Genomic DNA, 13,859 nt, shown 5'->3' on the forward strand with positions numbered 1-13,859 from the left:
TCTCCAAGGGTTAGAAAGGCTGGATTCATCTCTTTTTCATGGATAGTGTAGGACCCACTGATAATGGGGTACTTTGACGCAGTAGTGGGCTTGAGCACGATATGGCCATATGGTGGGACCAAACCCCCATTTTTATTTATGGACTCTCTTCAGATTTGGTAGTAATTTCATTTGCATTTGCGCGCTATTCTTTTTTTAATATACATGTCTTTTGGTTCATAGCTGCAGCAGCTTTGGAAATACATGGGTATGCTCCCCCAAATTTTTTGCCTGTTTATTATGTATTCGGTCTGACCAGACTATCGAGGTTGAGCAGCCCTCCCCACCCCCCACATACACCTGTACTCAATCAGTGTCCACCATCAAGTGGATATAGGAGGAGTCCCCTGTAGTGCATTTGCACATTTTTCCCAGCAAGGCGTATTATCTCCAAGGGTTAGAAAGGCTGGATTCATCTCTTTTTCATGGATAGTGTAGGACCCACTGATAATGGGGTACTTTGACGCAGTAGTGGGCTTGAGCACGATATGGCCATATGGTGGGACCAAACCCCCATTTTTATTTATGGACTCTCTTCAGATTTGGTAGTAATTTCTTTTGCATTTGCGCGCTATTCTTTTTTAATATACATGTCTTTTGGTTCATAGCTGCAGCAGCTTTGGAAATACATGGGTATGCTCCCCCAAATTTTTTGCCTGTTTATTATGTATTCGGTCTGACCAGACTATCGAGGTTGAGCAGCCCTCCCCACCCCCCACATACACCTGTACTCAATCAGTGTCCACCATCAAGTGGATATAGGAGGAGTCCCCTGTAGTGCATTTGCACATTTTTCCCAGCAAGGCGTATTATCTCCAAGGGTTAGAAAGGCTGGATTCATCTCTTTTTCATGGATAGTGTAGGACCCACTGATAATGGGGTACTTTGACGCAGTAGTGGGCTTGAGCACGATATGGCCATATGGTGGGACCAAACCCCCATTTTTATTTATGGACTCTCTTCAGATTTGGTAGTAATTTCTTTTGCATTTGCGCGCTATTCTTTTTTAATATACATGTCTTTTGGTTCATAGCTGCAGCAGCTTTGGAAATACATGGGTATGCTCCCCCAATTTTTTTGCCTGTTTATTATGTATTCGGTCTGACCAGACTATCAGGGTTGAGCAGCCCTCCCCACCCCCCACATACACCTGTACTCAATCAGTGTCCACCATCAAGTGGATATAGGAGGAGTCCCCTGTAGTGCATTTGCACATTTTTCCCAGCAAGGCGTATTATCTCCAAGGGTTAGAAAGGCTGGATTCATCTCTTTTTCATGGATAGTGTAGGACCCACTGATAATGGGGTACTTTGACGCAGTAGTGGGCTTGAGCACGATATGGCCATATGGTGGGACCAAACCCCCATTTTTATTTATGGACTCTCTTCAGATTTGGTAGTAATTTCTTTTGCATTTGCGCGCTATTCTTTTTTAATATACATGTCTTTTGGTTCATAGCTGCAGCAGCTTTGGAAATACATGGGTATGCTCCCCCAATTTTTTTGCCTGTTTATTATGTATTCGGTCTGACCAGACTATCAGGGTTGAGCAGCCCTCCCCACCCCCCACATACACCTGTACTCAATCAGTGTCCACCATCAAGTGGATATAGGAGGAGTCCCCTGTAGTGCATTTGCACATTTTTCCCAGCAAGGAGTATTATCTCCAAGGGTTAGAAAGGCTGGATTCATCTCTTTTTCATGGATAGTGTAGGACCCACTGATAATGGGGTACTTTGACGCAGTAGTGGGCTTGAGCACGATATGGCCATATGGTGGGACCAAACCCCCATTTTTATTTATGGACTCTCTTCAGATTTGGTAGTAATTTCTTTTGCATTTGCGCGCTATTCTTTTTTTAATATACATGTCTTTTGGTTCATAGCTGCAGCAGCTTTGGAAATACATGGGTATGCTCCCCCAAATTTTTTGCCTGTTTATAAAATCAGGCGATACCGATTCCAAGGCACTACCAACGCGTCCGAGGCGTCCACCAGAGGGTCACGTGTTCTTGCCACGAACCTTCCCACCTTGTTGTTTAGCCGAGACGCGAACAGATCCACATCCAGGGATCCCCACTGCGCACACAGCATCTGAAACACCTCCGGGTGTAGGGACCATTCCCCCTGGTCCAGAGTCTGGTGACTCAGATAGTCTGCTTGCCAGTTCTCCACACCTGGAATGTGAACTGCCGAAATCGCCGGGACCTGCGTCTCGGCCCAAGACAGAATCTCAGCCACTTCTGTGGCTGCCCGGGCACTCCTGGTGCCCCCTTGGTGATTGATGTAAGCCACCGCAGTTGCGTTGTCCGTCTGCTCACGCACAGGGCGGCCCTGAAAACGATCCGACCAATGGAGCAAACAGAGCCTGATTGCTCGCAGTTCCAAGACATTTATCGGAAGGGAGGACTCCCCCTCCGACCAAGTGCCCTGGGCAGACAGATTGCCCAGAACGCCACCCCAGCCCGACAGGCTGGCATCCGTGGTTACCACAGTCCACAGCAACGGTAGAAAGGATTTTCCTTCCTTCAGAGCTGGAGACTGGAGCCACCACAGAAGATACGATCTGATTTGGGGGCTCAAAGGAGATCCTCCTTTCCAAGGAGTGAGGATGCCTGTCACCTGGTCAGAATCTCCGCTTGCAGAGATCGTGTGTGGAACTGTGCAAATGGTACCGCCTCGAAAGCCGACACCATCAAGCCCAGGGACTGCATGCAGGTCTGGAGCGAAGAGAACTCGTTGTCCCTGAGGGACTTGACCTCGTCCTGCAGAGTCCGGAGTTTGTCCTCCGGAAGAAAGACCTTCGCCTGGGCGGAGTCCAGAATCATCCCGAGGTAAGGGAGACGAACAGAAGGGGACAATGTCGACTTCTGAAAATTGATGGTCCACCCGAAGTCCTGGAGCGTCTGAACCGTGGTTGACAGATCGCGCAACAGAGTGGCACTGGAACTTGACCTTAACAGGAAATCGTCCAGGTACCCCAGGATGGCAATCCCCTGTACCCGCAACAAGGCAAGAACAGGAGTCAACACTTTGGTAAAAACCCTTGGAGCTGAAGCGAGGCCGAAAGGCAACACCACGAACTGATAGTGCTCCTCCGCAATTGCGAATCGGAGGTACCTCTGATAACCCTTGTATATAGGGATGTGTAGATACGCCTCCTTGAGGTCGATGAAAGCCAGGAAATCCCCTGGACTCAGGGATGCCACCACCGACCGGAGGGACTCCATTAAGAATTTCTGGACCCGCACAAAGCGGTTCAAAAACTTTAAGTCCAGAATCGGACGCACCTTGCCCTCTTTTCTGGGCACTGTGAACAGATTTGAGTAAAAACCCGAAACCTGTCCCGATGTGGCACTGGGACAACCACCCCCTGGGCGAGGAGATCCTGAACCGCCCGATGGAGATCTCGGAAACGATCTGGGGTCAAATGAAGATTTGAGGGAAAGAATCTGTCTGCTGGGCGTGATCGAAACTCGATCTTGTACCCTGACCGAATGAGTTCTTGAACCCACCTGTCCTGAATCTTGGCCAGCCAAGGTTTGGGGAAAACAGCGCAGATGTCCCCCCCCCACCCCCGAAATGGGTGAGGGCGCCCCTTCAGATTGAGGCAGACTGGGCCACCGTGCCCGTGTATGCGGCTTTCGGCTTGCCCGCCCAAGGCTTCTTCTGGGCACCAGAGGCCTTGGTAAGGTTTAAATGAAGGGCCCCGCTTACCGCGGAAGGATCTTGCCGTGGACACCTGGGGCAGCAGGGTGCTCTTACCCCCAGTGACCCCCTTCACCAGTTAATCCAGAGAGTCCCCGCATAAGGGATGTCAGACACCGTCTTCTTGGAAGACTGGTCGGCTAACCAGCTTTTCAACCAAACGATGCGACGAATCGTCACTGCAACTGCAGACAGGCGTGAGACTAAAGGGGCCTCATCCAATGCCGCGTCACACAGGTATAACAGCCTGAATAATTTGATCCACCATCTCCAGAGTAGCAAGAGGGGCGGAGTCAGCAATAAGGGTGCATTTTAGCACCTTGGCCCACTCCACAACAGCCTGAGAGACCATTACGGAAGCGAGCACGGGTTTCATTAAGGAACCCGCTACCATGTAGATGTGGCAGGTAAGAGTTTCCACCCGCCTATTCGCCAGGTCTTTAAACACCGGAGGGTCCTCCGCGGGCATTAAAGTGGCTTTATTTAACCTGGACACAGTGTGGTCCACCTTAGGAGCCACAGTCCAGCGCGAATCCACTGGAGCCGCAAAGGGATAACGGTACTGAAATTGCTTGGGCACCCCAAAATTGCGCTTTAAATTGCACCATTGGTCATTCACGGTCTCGTGAAACTCAGCAGGGCATGGAAAAACATGACCCGACTTCTGGGCTTTGCATAGTTACATAGTTAGTGAGGTTGAAAAAAGACATCAGTCCATCCAGTTCAACCTATGATGCGTGTGTGTGTTTGCTTTTAACCGTACATTGTATACCCCTGTATGTTGTGGTCTTTAAGGTGTCCATCTAATAGTTTTTTGAAACTATCAATGCTCCCTGCTGATATGACTGCTTGTGGAAGAGAATTCCACATCCTTACCGTTCTTACAGTGAAGAACCCCTTACGCACTTTAAGGTTAAACCGCCTTTCCTCTAGTTTTAGTGAGTGGCCACGTGTCTTATTGTATCTCCTTTCTCTGAATAGTTTGTTCCTTATGCTCGGGTCACCAGTACAGTATTTGTACATTGATATCATATCCCCCCTCAATCGTCTTTTCTCCAGAGAGAAAAGGTTCAGGGCTTGTAGTCTTTCCTCATAGCTGATGTCCTCCATTCCCCTAATTATTTTTGTTGCCCTTCTCTGGACTTTCTCCAGTTCCAGCACATCCTTCCTGAGGACCGGTGCCCAGAACTGGACAGCATACTCCAGATGTGGCCGGACCAGAGTCTTGTAGAGTGGGAGAATAATCTCTTTATTTCTGGAGTGAATCCCCTTTTTTATACATCCCAGTATTCTGTTGGCTTTGCTTGCGGCGGCTTGGCATTGCATGCCACTGCCAAGCTTGTTGTCTACCAGTACCCCCAAGTCCTTTTCCATCCTAGACTCACCCAGAGGTTCCCCCCCTAGTGAGTAGCTTGCTTTCTGGTTTCTGGCCCCCAAGTGCATTACTTTACATTTATCAACATTAAACCTCATCTGCCATGTAGTTGCCCACCCCGTTATTTTGTTCAGGTCTGCTTGCAAGGTTTCCACATCCTGCATAGAAGATATTGGCATGCCTAGTTTAGTATCATCTGCAAATACTGAGATTGTGCTAGATATCCCCTCCTCTAGATCATTTATGAACAAATTAAACAGGATTGGTCCCAGGACAGAACCCTGGGGGACCCCACTTTCCACACCCGCCCAATCCGAGTACTCCCCATTAATCACCACCCTCTGTACTCTCCCCTGGAGCCAGTTCTCTATCCAGTTACTCACCTTCTGATCCATACCTACCTTCCTTAGTTTGTACAGTAATCGTTTGTGGGGAACGGTGTCAAAGGCTTTTGCAAAGTCCAGATACACCACATCCACAGGCTTACCTTTATCTAGGTGGCTGCTCACTTCATCGTAGAAGGTTAATAGATTGGTTTGGCACGAACGATTTTTCATGAATCCATGCTGATTACTACTTATAATACCGTTTTCATTACTAAAGTCTTGTATGTGGTCCCTTAACATCCCCTCCAAAATTTTGCAGACTACAGATGTTAGGCTGACCGGCCTATAGTTACCCGGGATATATCTCGGCCCCTTCTTAAATATTGGTACCACGTTGGCTTTTTTCCAATCAGCTGGCACCATACCCGTCTGTAAACTATCCTTAAAGATCAAGAATAATGGTCTGGCGATCACCTGGCTGAGCTCATTAAGAACCCTCGGGTGCAAGCCATCCGGTCCCGGGGATTTATTTATGTTAAGTTTCTCTAGTTTGGCTCCAAGTCTATCTTCTGTTAGCCATGGTGGCACTTCCTGAGGTGTATTATTTAGTTCGGCCTTACAAGCTGGGTTTGTGTAGCCCCCCGATTCTTTTGTGAAGACTGAAGAGAAGAAATGATTTAACACTTCCGCCTTTTCTCTGTCCTCAGTGGCCATATTTCCTTTATCATCTTTTATGGGGCCAATGTGTTCTGGTCTCGCTTTCTTACTGTTTATATACTTAAAAAACTTCTTGGGGTTCTTTTTGCTCTCCTCCGCTATATGTCTCTCGTGTTCTATTTTAGCCGCCCTGATTTCGTCTTTACATTTCTTATTACACTCTTTGTAGTGCTTAAATGCTGCCAATGAGCCCTCAGTCTTGTATTTTTTGAAGGCCTTTTCCTTAGCACTAATATGCATTTTTATGTTGGAGTTTAGCCATCCAGGGTTTATTTTTGCTCTTTTAAATTTATTTCCCTTTGGAATGCACTGTTCAATCCCCCTGTTTAGTATACTCTTGAAGCACTCCCATTTTTCCTCCGTGTTCTTTGTTCCCAGGGTTCTATCCCAATTGATATTTTCTAGCAGTGAGCGCAGTTTAGGGAAATTGGCTCTTTTGAAATTCAGTGTCCTTATATTACCCCTCTGCTTCCTATTACTGTAATTAATACTGAAACTTATTGACCTATGGTCACTGTTTCCCAAGTTGTCCCGTATTTCTATATCCGTGATCAGGTCTGTATCGTTGGTAATCAGTAGGTCAAGTACCGCATTGTTTCTTGTCGGTGCATTCACCATCTGACCCATGAAATTGTCCTGCAAAACATTTAGGAACTGCCTAGCCTTGGCTGAGTGCGCGGTTCCTTCTGCCCAGTCTATATCTGGATAATTAAAGTCCCCCATTATAATGACATTTCCCATCCTTGCTGCCAATCCTATCTGTAAAAGGAGGTCCGCCTCACCCTCCTCCCTCTGGTTGGGGGGCCTATAGCATACGCCCAATATTACCTTCCCCGCCGTGCCATCCCTTTGAAGCTCTACCCATAGGGATTCTGCCTCGTCCTTAGCTCCATTATTAATATCATCCCTCATATTTACCTGTATGCTGTTCTTAATATACAGACATACCCCTCCCCCTTTTTTACCTTCTCTATCTCTGCGATAAAGGGAATACCCCTGAATGGTCGCCATCCAGTCATGAGAGCTGTCAAACCAAGTCTCAGTTATCCCCACAAAATCTAAGTCCTCCTCAAACATCAGCAGCTCCAGCTCTCCCATCTTGTTGGCCAGGCTTCTGGCATTGGTATACAAACCTCTTAATTTTGATCGGTTACAAATATCCTCATTTGATGTTTTTAGGCTGCTCTCTTGAATTTTCCCCATACCCACCCTGGGTATAGGAGCTCCGAACACCCTACCGCTAATGCCCCCATTTCTGCCCTCTGAAACTTGCTTTCCACTGGCTAATTCTACATCTGTACCCTCCCCCCCATTCCCTAGTTTAAAAGCCCCTCTAACTTTTTGGCCATCCTCTCACCCAGTACGGCTGCACCCACCCCATTTAGGTGCAATCCGTCCCTACCAAAGAGCCGGTGACCGACTGAGAAGTCGGCCCAGTTCTCCAGGAACCCGAAACCCTCCTTACTACACCAGCTCCTCAGCCACTCGTTAACTTCCCTAATCTCCCTCTGCCTCTCTGGTGTGGCTCGAGGTACAGGTAGTATTTCGGAAAATACTACCTTGGAGGTCCTAGTCCTCAACTTAGCGCCTAAGTCCCTGAAATCGTTTAGGACTCTCCGTCTTCCTCTGCCTATGTCATTGGTACCCACGTGTACCATGACAGCTGGGTCTTCCCCAGCCCCACCCAATAATCTGTCCATCCGATCCGCAATGTGCCGAACCCGAGCGCCCGGCAAACAACAGACTGTTCGGCACACACGGTCTATGTCACAGATTACACTGTCTGCCCTTCTAATAATTGAGTCCCCTACCACCAGCACCTGTCTTTCCTTTCCCTTTCTCCCAGCCTCACTGGAGGAGTTCTTCCCCTGGCTGCTAGGGGCGTCACTCTGCTCCAGCAATGCTGGTCCTTGACTGGTTTCCCCAACATCACACAACGGGGCGTATCTATTGGGGTGCTCCAGCCCAGGATCAGCCTCCTTGCCTTGTTCCCTTCTACCCCTCCTAACTGTCACCCCTCTAAACTGCTCTGATGCCTGCACCTCCAATACTCCGCCCACCTCTGTGCAGACCCCTGTCTGCACCTGACTGGTACGATCCTGGCTCTCCTCCGGTATGGACATTCGTCTCAGTGTTGCCAGCCGCTTCCCTAGATTCAGGACCTGAGCTTCCAGGGAAGCAACTTGCTTACATTTTGCGCATTCGTATTCGCCCTCGATCACATGTCCGAGGAACGCATACATATCACAAGATGTGCACCGAGTCGCATCTCCACACCCGCCGGGCATTGTACCTACTATCTAATCTAATGGGGATTCAGCGATTTAAGTCTATCCTATGTGGCTATTTCCTGGCTTCCTAACGCTACCTTCTCACCCTGTGGTATTCCGCTTCACTCACTTGACGCTCAGTTGCACAACACTCACAATCTCACAGCCCGGTCAGTCTCACGACACTCCCAGTCGCACCACCCGGTCAGTTGCACAACTCTCCTGTCGCACACACTCACAGTCTCACAGCCCGATTTAGTTGCACCACACTCACAATCGCACAGCCGGTCAGTCGCACATCACTCTCAGTTGCCCAACACTCAGTTGCACAGCCCAGTCAGTCGCACCACACTCAGTCGCAAGGACACTCACCAGTCGCAAGGATACTCACCAGTCGCACGGACACTAACCAGTCGCAAGGACACTCCCAGTCGCACGGACACTCACCAGTCGCACGGACACTCACCAGTCGCACGGACACTCACCAGTCACAAGGACACTCACCAGTCACAAGGATACTCACCAGTCGCACGGACACTCACCAGTCGCACGGACACTCACCAGTCGCACGGACACTCACCAGTCGCAAGGACACTCACCAGTCGCAAGGACACTCACCAGTCTCAAAGACGCTCACCAGTAGCAAGGATACTCACCAGTAGCACGGACACTCACCAGTCGCACGGACACTCACCAGTCGCACGGACACTCACCAGTCGCAAGGACACTCACCAGTCGCAAGGACACTCACCAGTCGCAAGGACACTCACCAGTCGCACGGACACTCACCAGTCGCACGGACACTCACCAGTCGCACGGACACTCACCAGTCGCAAGATGCTCACCAGTCGCAAGGACACTCACCAGTCGCAAGATGCTCACCAGTCGCAAGATGCTCACCAGTCGCAAGGACACTCACCAGTCGCAAGATGCTCACCAGTCGCAAGGACACTCACCAGTCGCAAGGACACTCACCAGTCGCAAGGACACTCACCAGTCGCAAGGACACTCACCAGTCGCAAGATGCTCACCAGTCGCTAGGATACTCCCCAGTCGCAAAGATACTCACCAGGTACTCTCAGAGCCTCAGTGTTCAACCTCAGTGACCAGTCCTGTGTGTGTCCCTTTAAGCCTGACACTTGCTTAAGCTCCTGCCTCCCTCCTCTGTCACTTGCCTATCAGTCTCCCCTCAGCTCCTCTCCCTGCCAATTGTCAGGTCAGGTATTGTGCGTCTCCTCTGCCCCCCTGCCCTCTGTCTGTCTGCCGCCCGCTCGCCCTTGCGGGGGGGGGTTACCACACCGCTCGCTGCCCGCACACCACGCTCTTTCCTCTGGGGGGGGGGGTTCTCGCACCGCTCGCCGCCGCTCTTGTTAGGGAGGGGGGGGGGGGTGTTCACACTCACTCACTCGCTCGCTCCTTCAGTCACACACACGTCCTCCTTGTCTGCCTCTGCTCCCTCGCCTTGTCAGCCTCCGCTCCCGCGCTGCTCAAGTCCGCAGCTCAGCACCCTGTCGGCCGCAGCACCAGCCTCTGGTCCCGAGCACGCGATCGCGCTATGCGGCAGGAAAGTCCGCGGCTTCGCGTCAGGCACTAGGCCGCGATTTCAGAATGTCCCCAAACTCGCAAATCTTGGTCGCAAGATGTTGCTGGGGGTCAGATGGAACCCGACGGGGTGAAGAAAGGCCCGTAGAAAGCGCCCTGCTGGAGGATTGCTGCAGATAGAGTCCGGGGTCGGCGGAGCTCTCACCTCGCACGTCCGTTCAGCAGCAGCAACAAACTGGAACAGCAGCAGCAACAAACTGGGGGTCCCAAAGTAAGACCGCTTACCCGACAGGTGGGGCTCATCATCTAAATTTAGCATGTCTTTGACAGAGCTAATAAGAGCACACATTGCAGCGTGTTCTCTTGCTGAACCAGAGGTGGAATCCTCCTCCTCCTCCGACCGACTGAGACCTCTCAGGGGGTACACTGTCTGTGGCAACCATATCTGGCTCTGAATCAGAAGACTGAAAAAGCCTGGGCTTTTTCCTAGAAGCCCGGACATTAACAAATATACTTTTGACGCTAAAGTCGCAAGTGCAGCAGTAAGAGACTATAGCAGAGGATTCAGGGGTACCTGAACCCTTCGCCAGAGCAGGGGAGAATTTGCTATCCTGAGACTATCATAGCACTTCAGAATTTAAATGGCGCTGGCCCTTTAAATCTGTGATTACCACGGTTCCCACCGCAAATGCACTGCAATGAGGAACTAAGCCTGTGCTACTAAAAACTGCAAAAGAATGAATGCCAGCAGGAATGCAGCCCAGGAAACACCATAAAATCCCCTAAAAGTGTGCCTATACTTGCCAAACGCTGCCAGCTCGATCTGCATGTAAGAAGGAAGTGACCTCACGCCACTAGAGGCAGAACACAGCTCTGAGCCACAAGAAAATGGTTGCCAATTCAAGTCTATGGAAAAGGCTCTGGAAAATGGCCGCTGTTCACATAAAGAACACAGTGCCCACACTGAAGATGGCACCCGAAGGGCGCCCACAGAATTGCAGAAAATGGCTGCTGCCCTCACAATGCGGCCAAACTGCCTGCCCACACCTAAAATGGCGGCCCCGCGGTTTTACACAGATTGTGGCCCCCACACACCATTTCTGTAACCCCAAAACGTTGCCGAAGCACCTCAGGGACATCAGGGACCCCCGCAACCCTCCCACACAGCGGTAGAACCGCCACAGCGCCCCCGCATGGACCGGGAACGGACACACAGGGACCACACTGACAGACATGAGGGGGATATTACAGATCCATGTGCACTGCCATCCCCATAAACAGAGGGCCCACATACACACCCCCAACAGACAATGCCATAGACAGAGGGGTAGCATGGTACTCACCGGCCCGGCGAAGCACTCTGGGTGGTGGTTCCGTCCGCCAAAAAGGACACTAGCAACACACGGCGTACCGCAGTTGATATCCCAGCAAAGTAGCCACTTCGCAGGCTCCTCCCTGAGGACAGGGACATGGTCGTTCGCGAGGCCTGGGCGTACGCATAGCCTGCTAACGCCCAATGGCAGGCTGGGATTCCATAAGGCCCTAGGATAACCAGTGCGATTCCCAGCCTGCAAACGCTGTAGTCTTCCGTAGTCCGACTAAGGAACAATTAAAAAGCTATTATTGTAAAGGAAAATCACTTTCTCAGAGAGAAAAAATAATAAGAAGTAAAAAGGCTGAGACTGCAGCCCCAGCCAGGGAAAAGCCAGCCTACTCCTATGCTAGGCAAAGACAAAATAATTTGGGAAAGCTGCTAGCTGGGGGTATTGGAGCAGAGGGACAGCCCCCTGTAGGTGTGTCTATACAAAGGTTTTGTGAATGTTTTCTAACAAAATCTTATGCCTAGCTTACTTCTGTGGATAAGACCAATACCCAGAAGTGCAGACTGTATGAGTGGGCTGTCGACTGTCAGAGAACGGAAGAGAAAAATCTACAGCAAAACAGCCAAAAACGGGTGTACCAAGATGGCTGCCTCCATAGAAGCAGACAGAGGCTACAACAAAATGGCAGCCCCGCACGGGAATCACAGTAATCAGGACCACAGGGGGACCCCCCAAATGCCCATCAACCCCACCAATGCCCCCACCGATCGTTGAGTGCGGCGGACGGCGCACTCTCCCGAGCCCTCATGCAATCTGCACACTAGGCCCCAGGCTCAGGTAGGCCCAAACAGTCCCCCACGTGGTGGGGTGGGATGGAGAGGTCACAACAGGACAGAGGGAAACCCAGGAGTGTGAGGGTCCGACCGTCCCAGGGAGAGGGCCCGCGCGCGTCCACCCCAAAATCCGCCAGGGAGGGGGGGGGGGGGACATTTACTCACCATACCAGGAACACAGGGGGGCGCCATCTCTTGACAGGACCCCACCCCACCGGAGTAGGGGGGCTGTCGACCAAATAGGAACACTGACATAAGCCTCGACCCTGTCGTGTGCATCCTGGCAAGATGTTTAACTAGTGGGACTATGTTGCGGCTGACCCAGCGCGAAGCTAAGGTCTGCACGCGCTCGATGGCCAGACTGGGGTGACCACTGTATTTGGGGGTCAGTCTGTCACCCAGCCTGGCATAATTGCTTAAAGATCTCACAGGAAAAGTTCCGCAGAAAAAAAAAGGCTAGCTAAAAAAAAATCTACATAAAAAAAATACTTTATATGCCAAGACCACAGATCCCAGCAAGGAACTAGGTCTTTACTCCTGACTAGGCAGAACAAAACTGACATCCTATGCAGGAAGAGAGGGTGTACCCTCCGGGACTGCCTACAGGCGTAGCCAGAACTTTTTTCTGCCTAGTGTCCTCCTGTAGGGGGCAATATTACCCCACTGATATGAATCAGAGAGAACTGCGTCCGTCAATGAACGAGAGAGACATTTTTTTAAACTTTGACTTGATAAACGAGTGACGTCTTGATGTACAAGTAGCATCACGTCACAACTGAGTATAAAAGAGGAGAGGTGCCTCTAAGGGTAGCAATATGGGCATCTGTGATTGGACACAGCGGGAGCTGATCAGCGGGCCTGGCGGCTGCCGGCCACCTACGATCTTTCAGGAGAATGATAGAACGGTGCTCAGCCTATGTAAACAAGGCAGACCGCCATTCTGTCAGACAGGAAGAGAGAGATCTTGTGTTCCTACTAATCAGGAACACCGATCTCTCTCGTCCTGCAGTCAGTCCATCCCCCACCCAGTTAGAAAACACTCCCTAGGGACACTTAACCCCTTGATCACCCGTTAACCACTTCCCTGCCAGTGTCACCTATACAGTAAGTGTGTATATTTTTAGCACTGATCACTGTATTGGTGTCACTGGTCCCCAAAAAGTGTCACTTTGTGTAAAATATGTCCCCCGCAATGTCGCAGTCCCGCTAAAAAATGCTGATTGCAGCCATTACAAATAAAAACAATTAAAAAAAAATAAATAAAAAGCCCATAAATCTATCCCAAAGTTTACAATTGCTATAACTTTTGCGCAAACCAATCAATATACTATTTTTGGGATTTTTTTAATACCAAAAATATGTAGCAGAATACAAATTGGCCTAAACTGATAAAGAAATTCGATTTTTTAAATTTTTTTTATTGGATGTTTTATAGCAGAAAGTAAAAAATATTTTTCTTCAAAATTGCCGGTCTTTTTTTGTTTATAGCACAAAAAATACCACCAAAAGAAAGCTCTATTTATGGGAAAAGAAGGACATTTTTTTTTTTTTTTTAGGTACAGTGCCGCATGACTGCGCATTTGTCAGTTAAAACAATGCAGTGCCATATCTCAAAAAATGGCCTGATCATTAAGGGGGTAAAACCGTCCGGAGCTGAAGTAGGGTTGCCACATAATCCCTTTAAACGAGGACACACATTAATTACACAGGTTATGTGGCTGATTAAGAT

This window comes from Pelophylax lessonae (genome assembly GCF_965119305.1).
Source record: "Pelophylax lessonae genome assembly, chromosome: 8".
NCBI lineage: Eukaryota > Metazoa > Chordata > Amphibia > Anura > Ranidae > Pelophylax > Pelophylax lessonae.